Source organism: Uranotaenia lowii, chromosome 2 (assembly GCF_029784155.1).
Source record: "Uranotaenia lowii strain MFRU-FL chromosome 2, ASM2978415v1, whole genome shotgun sequence".
In the NCBI taxonomy this organism is placed as follows: Eukaryota; Metazoa; Arthropoda; class Insecta; order Diptera; family Culicidae; genus Uranotaenia; species Uranotaenia lowii.
In genome coordinates this window covers 392,926,142-392,935,236 of record NC_073692.1, presented here as the reverse complement: position 1 = coordinate 392,935,236, position 9,095 = coordinate 392,926,142, and positions in this window count along the sequence as shown.

Below are 9,095 nucleotides of genomic sequence, written 5' to 3'. Positions count from 1 at the left end.
ATTTTAGCCAAGTAAATAAAAATACACATTTTTGGGGCGGTAATTCCTTAAAGCACACTTTATGTTTTATTAAAAAAATTTCAAAACTTATGATTGAAAACCAAAAACTTTTAATAGTAATGACTAGTCGGAGTACCTAGCTATTATTTAAATTGTGTCAAATATTTGGTTTCGCATTAAGCCAATTGGGTTATCCAAGGTTTTTGAGACTTTCTGTTTCTAACTGATTGAAAAATAAATTTTTTTTGCTCCTTCTTATCTTTCACATGTTTACAACTCATGGGCTGATTCAAACTTCTGATTCTGATTTTTACCGGATTTATTCAATTTATTTAAAATATTTTTTTCCATTTTCATGTCCAAAAAGGATATTTTTATGGCAAGTTCTGTTTAAATAATCATGATGTTTCAGGTGTTTGGATCCGGTGTTTTGGAAACCTAAATTATTTTAAAAGCTGTTAATGTGTTTTGATGAAAAAAAAAATATTTCATGAGTTTTCTTCTTGATTTTTACTGAATATTTCTTTGGTTTTGACCAAATTTGCCTGAATATTGCCCGGATTTTTTTTTAAATTATTAAAAATCAAATGCCCAGGTTTGCTTGAATTTGAGATGAAATTGTCCGATTTTTCCAAACCCGATATATCCTCAAAAAAATCTGAAAACCTTACTTTAGACACATCTGGCAAGGATATTCTTTTGATTTTAATTAGGATTCAGAGCAAGATAATGACCTGCCACTTTGGAAAATGAATCCTTCTCTAGGATATCCCTTTCATTTAGTTGAAGTTAAAATCCTTAAAAATCCTCCGCAAATAAGATCAGTACACTTCCTAGCAGTTTTGTGTAGTCAAATTGATTAATTTTATGTTATATTATGACTATTTGATTTTTTCTTTTTACAAAAAAATGCTATCCAAACCAAGAAACCGATCCCTCTGTCCAATTCTGATCTTTTTCTGATCGTCGAAAATAAACTTCTCATTGGAAAACACCACACAGTCCCAATTTATCCTCAAATTCATCATGATATTAAAAAAAAATCCCGGTAAATCGTGGCAGAACAGCAAAATTCAAACAGTAATTTTTTAAAATAAATACACTAAATTGTTAAAAAAAAAAGTAATAATCCTTTTCGCGGAACATGATGGATCTTTCTACTTATTAATGCCATGTCTCATAACCCCAAGATAAAAATGGAAGGACTTTTCAAGAGAAAGAATCATTTTCCGGGGAGATAGGTCATGATTTAGCTTTGGACCCTTTTTAAAATGTTCAGAATATAGTTGCCAGATGTGTTAAAAGTGATTATCAGAAGTTTGGATCGGTCCATGACCAGGAAACATGTGGAATGTTACGGAGCAGCTTGAAAAGGTACAATTTTTTAGTTGGCTGGAAAAGAAGTTCAAAACCCTTGGATAATCCAATCGACTCAATGTTAAACCAAATATGAGACACACTTTGATAACATGTTGAATGAAAAGTTTTAATTTCATTATTATTTCAATGTATTATTTATAAAACATGAAGAGCGTTCCTACCCAAAAAAAAATTTTTTTTTCAATACACTCATTTTTTCTGACGTCATAAATTATAATAATTTATACTTTTATCGAATGTAGAATAACATTTTTTTAAGGCATATATCATAGTATCTTTTGAAAGCAAGGCGAATTATTTCCTCAAACTCAGTCAAGTAATGACAGAGCGCGAAAAGTTCACTGATCTACCTCATCTTGGCAGCATCATATACTTATTTGCTTCCACAAAGTGTAAATATGTATGAAGATGAAGGGCATTCTCCAGCAAATTTGAGTTGCTTTAAACCTGAAAGTTAAGGTTGCAAAATTATAGAAACATTCATAAAGCAATCATCACCAACAAAATACAATAAAAAGCATCATCAAAAATCAAAAATTCAAACCATCAGGGAGAGTCAGAATACATGATCCCTGGGTATACTTGATTCCTGAGCTATATCTCGAAACTGGACGATCTTACAAATATCAAATATTCTAGAAAAATGTGCAAAATATAACAAAACATTAAGACACGAATGCCATACAGATGGTAAAGTGTCAAAGCATGTTATCCGAAAAAAATTAAAAAAAAAAATCGAATTTAAAATTACGCCTTTAAGTATGCAATGGATGTAAGAAGTGGACAAACTTTCAGAACTAATAAAATGAGAAATGAGAATTATTAATACCAAAATAGTGGTCTTTAAATCCTTGGATTTTTCTTGATTTATCCCAAGGCTTAGGGCACTCTGAATAAAGGATCAAGTCTTCTTTATTCAATAAAGGTTCAAGTTTCTTTACAAATATCACAGTTTTTTCATCCTACAAAATTGCTACTAGTTTACGGATTCATGTATCTTTCAAAATTTTTGAGCATATAAACTTGAAATTACACTGTGTCAGAAAATACAAAACACGAAAATCTGATATTTTTCCTAAAAGCTATGATGAAAATTAGAAAAAGGTATCGATTTTTACCAGTTTTTCCCAATCTCATCTATATAAAAATGGAACCGACTCTCAGACCACTTTTTTTTTGTATTTCTCGAAGGCCACTCGAAAGTTGAAAAATTGACCTTGCAAGCAATAGAAGTCACGCTTTAACCTGTCCGGAGAACTTTTCGTTTCACTACACTGAGTTTGAAAAATCTAAATCTAAATTTCAGTTTCATAATGAATGAACCATTCATTAATCTCCTGACTAAACTGACTTCGGCACCCGCACTTCAAGCAGCAGCAACACGCAAATATTTTTCATTTTGACAAATCAACTCCCACATCGCAGTTGTCTAAGATCGAAAAAAGCGCCAAATTTATGTAGCATCGAATGAAAAATCATACCCATCACTGCTGCTACTGCCGACTTTCATATTTCCCATCTACCAAGAACGATTCCTAAAATGGTCCAATACCGTATGCGCACATTCGAGACTAACAATTGTGCTTTGTGGTTTTCCCAGTGATGTTTTCCTTTCTCTTCTGGGGGGAGAAGGAAATTGTTTTGGAAATATTCCTTCGAGGCGAGGAGGCTTGGAAGGGAGGAAGAAATGCGAATGCTCCATTTACAGCATTAATATCCATAAAATTAATTCGAAAATTTTTGTTAGGAGCTGCGAAATACTCGACGACGATGAAGAAAATATGGTAGTGACGAAATATTTACGACTGTCGCTTTGCAATGCGAAGCCCGTTAATCTAATGTAGCTGAATGAATGGATGGAGGAAAAAAAAGATAGGAAAAATGTGTGAGCATATGAGATTCGTGAGGAATTCATATTTATAGACCCTTGTTTCGGAATGATTAACCATTTTTGGTTTCGGTGAGATTCAGCTGTGGCTGTTTTTTGACATTCTGGAATGAGACGAACAACAAATGATGATCGTGGAAGACATATAAGATCAAACAAATAGAAATAAATACACTATGAAAGAGTCTATAAAAGCATTGAATAACCTTTACGTTAAAAAAATAAATAAATGAACACAAATCATATCCTTGAACGTTGATTATATTTGTAAATCCATTGCTTTGAATCGGATTTACAGTATGCAATCCAATGATGGGCCGCCCAAGGAAAGCGGATCAAGCATTACGAAATAGGCAATGAAGGTAAATGTTTTGCAATCATGCAAATGCCATTACTCAGCAATGTAGGAAAGCGACCAACCCAAAGCCACACGAAACGCAGAGGTTGAGCAGCACATCGTCAATAATGTTTTTAAAATTAGTTCGATAAAATCTGTTTAGAGTTGAATGATTGGATTTGTTCCCGGTTTATTTTTCTACACATGTTGACAGTGGCTCATGCGATGACGAAGGCACCGGCAGAAGTACATTTTATTGCTAGACTTTTTTTTTTAAGCCGGTTTAAACGTTGGTAGAGCTTTGAGCCGATTATAGTCGAAATCCGAATTTCCTATTCAATCTCGGATTTGATATGAGGAAACCGAATTTTATCAGAACATATTAAACATCTCTTAAAATAACGGACATTTAATCTAATTTTCTTTTTTCGCAGGATAGCCATGGTTCCTGGGTTCAATTTAAACACAATGGACGCACATATTTGAAAATATCTTTATTTTTTGCAAGATCTGTCGATATATTTTGTGACAGTTAAAAACCTCAAATGAAGAATCCATGTGTGTTGTAGTTTGGACTATCGCAAATTATGCTACTTTTTTCGGTAAGTACTTCTGAGAATTTACTAAAAAATAGCTCCCATTTTCGTAGATGACGGAAAGAATTAAAGAAACATAAGCTATCAAAGAACGAAAGAACATAAGCCGTAAATATCATGAATTTTTCGAAAAAGATACAACGGCTCACCGACAGGACTTGAACCTGCAATCTCCGCTTCAGTACAACGGCGCGTTAGCCAATTCCACCACGGTGAACGTGATGAAACCGGCGAACCCGAGCAATCGAGCTCTGCCGATCAACTGCTGGACCTTCTATCGAAAACACAATGTATATCCCGCATGTGATCTTTCCCGCTATTGATATCTCTTGTTTCTCTAACCCCACCCATCGACTCGGGATTTAAGCCGAGCGAGCACATGGTCGATTGCTTCGGGTTTGCCGCAACTTACGGTCAGATGTAGAAGCGAATCAGTGCCGCTCAAGGTTCCGAGCAGACCAGTTACACAGGGAGGTGTTGCTCTGTTGAAATCAATACTGATGTTATGAAATCGTTTGGTACATCTTTGTACCTGAAAATAATCACATTTTCGTAGATGACGGAAAGAATTAAAGAAACATAAGCTATCAAAGAACGAAAGAACATAAGCCGTAAATATCATGAATTTTTCGAAAAAGATACAACGGCTCACCGACAGGACTTGAACCTGCAATCTCCGCTTCAGTATAACGGCGCGTTAGCCAATTCCACCACGGTGAACGTGATGAAACCGGCGAACCCGAGCAATCGAGCTCTCGGGTTCGCCGGTTTCATCACGTTCACCGTGGTGGAATTGGCTAACGCGCCGTTGTACTGAAGCGGAGATTGCAGGTTCAAGTCCTGTCGGTGAGCCGTTGTATCTTTTTCGAAAAATTCATGATATTTACGGCTTATGTTCTTTCGTTCTTTGATAGCTTATGTTTCTTTAATTCTTTCCGTCATCTACGAAAATGTGATTATTTTCAGGTACAAAGATGTACCAAACGATTTCATAACATCAGTATTGATTAAAAAATAGCTAATTTCTTCAATTGGTTAAATTTTAAATTGATCAGTTAAATACGATAAACTGCAATAGACTACGTCGATTTGGGGTCATTTTTGAATTTCTCAAACCCTGGGGTCTAAAAAGCTTTATTCTGGTTCAAAACTGATTCATGATTTTTTGCAGAATTTTTAAGTAACGTTTACATGAGTAAATTTGAACTTTTAGCTTTGTATGGGAAAATTGAATATCTTGTACTGAAAAATCAACATCATTTTTGTTTCTTCTGTGGAACCAAGCCAAAGTTGGACAAAGTTGTTAATCGAAAAATTTTTCTTAGAGAATTTATTAACTGGCACAAAAACCATTAGCAGGCTCGGTTCCACAGAAGAAACAAAAATGATGCTCATTTTTTTAGTACAAAATAATCAATTTTCCCATACAAGCCTCAATGTTCAAATTGATCTAAACATGACTAAAAAATTCTGCAAAAAATCATTGATGAGTTTGAACCAAAACAAAGCTTTCAAAACCCCAGGGTTTGAGAAATTCAAAAATGACACCAAATCTACTCAGTCATAGTCTACATAATTTAAAATATTTATTCAGTAGTGTTTTTACACAAATTATTAGATTTAATAAGTCTGGAATTGAAGAAAATAAACATCATGTTTCGATATCCTAGATTTGGTATTTCACGTATACAGCTTTGTTTTTTTACCCAGCAAACATTTTAGTAGCTATATACTTATTCTTTTTCGATACACGTTCCATATAACTTATAGAATAAGCTTGCCAGATTGCCCGGTTTTATCCGGATTTGCCCGGATATTTGATGCAAAATTTCGAGAACGTCCGGTCCGGTCCGGTTGCCCGGATATCGTGAAAAAAGTCCGGATATTGCCCGGATTTTTTCACAATTTTCACAAAGAAACCAAAAAAAAAACAAAGTTTTCGAGTAAGTTTCAGCAAAATCGATAACGGTATGGAAATTTTCAACTGTTATTTCAAATAATTTCACTGATTTACTTTTATAAACATTTAAATATTTAAGTATTCGAAAAAGTTTTTAGAAGTCTGAAATTACATTAATAAAATATTAATTTCATTTTTTTTTTGCATTTATTCTTTGCTTTTATATACAATAACACCTAAATTTTGCCCGGTTTTTGGATTTGAAAAATTTAAATCCATGCCTGAATATAGCAAGATTTTTTTTGAAAAAAATGCCCGGAATTGCTAGGCCCGGATGGGAGTGGAAAAATTATGGCAACCTTATTATAGAATGATTGTATGAAAGTTGAAAAAACAGCATTTACCTACCAAAGTGGAGGTAATATACATACATAAATTTCAGTTCTTTCAAACCGATGGAAAATACACTAATTGGGTGTTATCCGAAATCTTATTCGTACATATTGGAAGAATGCAATAGAGCGCAACATTTTGCTCTCATAGCCATTCCTATCTGATTTTCAGCTATCTGGATACGCTGCTGGTTTCAGAGAGAACATGACGAAGGGTTTCTCACTTTAAGCCTTCGCGGGAGCAAAATCATTTCTTTATTTACAAACATGGCGGACTTTATATCATATCCGATTTAAACTGACTTCAGACGACATTTTATACGATCTTTTCACTATGCAGTTGCAATTGCGATTCGCAACGCCATTTTAAGCGACTTAGGTTTAATTCTGATACTTTTTCATGTTTGCTGGGTAGATCAGCCAGTATATGAACTCCTTCAGCTGATTTGTAACTTTTGTTTCCAATTCCTCGCGATGCTGAATTTATCAGTTCATTCTTTTGATTCATCTCTTACAGTTATAAATACAACGCTCCAAGGTTGAGGAATATGTTCTACAATTTTTTATGTAAATTCTGTAAATTATATCATTTGGTTTAAATAAATTGAGTAACATATTTGAGATCATTTTCTTCTCTCTTTGCTAGTTTTTGTTAGTACATATGAAATCTAATAAACCCTTTAAAGGATTTTTTAATCAGCTTATCAAAAAGGTACTTTGTTCTTCGGAAACTTCAAACTTAAATGTGATTAAATTTGATTAGAAAATAAATCTTTATGGTTGTAAACCCTTCGCAATTGAGCATTTATTTCTTCAGCATAGCTTTTTTTAGATTTTTTTAAAATTTAAACATTTTTTTAAATATAAATTGAAAGACTTATAATTACAAATAATTTTTAAAATAAATTGATTTTTGCAAATTCATGACATTTTAGTAAATACTTCAAGTAAAATAGTTGGCATGCACAAACAATATTTTAAAAGGAAAATTAAAAGTTTTGAATTTAAGGTCATGGTTTTATTCAAAAAAAAATCATGATTGATTCAAGGCTTCAAATCACTTATGATAAAATTGATTACAAAACAAAACATATTCACTGTGAGTGATTTTATGCGCTTTTTTATTTTAATAACCTCGATTAAGTACACTTAACAGTGGATTATATCCTTTCTTACAGTCTGCAAAATATTACATATGATTCAAAATAATCAAAATAATAAAAAATTTTCAAGACAATTATAATATCAATATACTATTTTTTGAATTACAGCAAATGGTTACAGATGATAAAAGAAATATTAAAAAAACAATACAATTTGTAAAAAGATGTTAAACTATGATTTTCAAATAATTCAATGTTTGCTCTGGGTGAACTTTGAAGCTGAAAAAAACGAAATAATTTCGTAGAATAACTATCGTTAAGAACGCTACAGTCCAAAGGTAGATCGAATAAATTATTGATTTTTAATTTCAAGTTTTTAAAATTTGGTCAATATTTTGAATTTTGTCATTTTTTCAATTTTATTAAGATTAAGTTATGGTAATTTCCGTCAATTTTGTTAACAGTGGCAATTTTATCGAGTTTTCTTTTTTTTTTCAATTAAATCACTTTTGAGAAATGCATGATATTTTATTTAAAATCTACAAATTAAAAAAAATGATAACAAGATCATTATGAACATTACGAAATTGACATAATTGGCATTAAGACAACTTATCCGAGTAAAAAAACAAACATAAATGACTAAACTTAGGAAATAGACAGAATTAAAAAAACGAACAAAATAACAAATTTACAAAAATTTTGAAAATCAAGAGAACAAATTTTCAAATTTGACAAAATTGCCAAAATTGATAAAATTTGCCGCATTGCCAAAATTGATAAAAAGACCTAATCGGCAAACATGACAGAAATGAAGAAAAAGACAAATAAAGAAAACTGACCAAATTTCGGACATTGACAAATGTTACTAAACGTACAAGTCTGACATTGAAAAAATTGACAATATTGGTTAATTTGGCAAAATTATCAAAATTCACGAATACGAAAAAAAATGTACTAATTTGACTAATTTCCAAAATAAATGAAATTGAAAAAATGACAAAACTGACGAAATTGACAAATCGACAAATGTGAAAAAACTTGCCAACATGTTAAGTTCGTCATTTCTGTCAAATTTGTGAACTTTGCAATTTAGCAATTCTTCAAAATTTGGAAATATTTGACAATTTTGTAGTTTTTTTTTTTTTTTAATTTTTACCTTTTTTGTCAATTTTGTGATTATTGTCAATTTTTTTTTTCAATTTTTGCAGTTTCAATTTTGACAATTTATCATTTTTGTCATTTTTGTCAATTTTGAGATACAAACCATGCAATTTACTGTACTGTGAACAAATTCAACAATTTGGTTATTCGAGTCTCGAACGTGACTAGGGTCTAGTTTGTTTTGATTTGCTTCTATGAACAAAATTCTCTCCTGTCGTTTGTGCTCAAGGAAAAACTTCCTGCGTCGTCAGTGTACCCGTGTCGTTTCCGAATATAGCGTTGGGTGAGGGATGGAACTAACAATCGCTATCGTATCATCCACTTTCTATGATTGA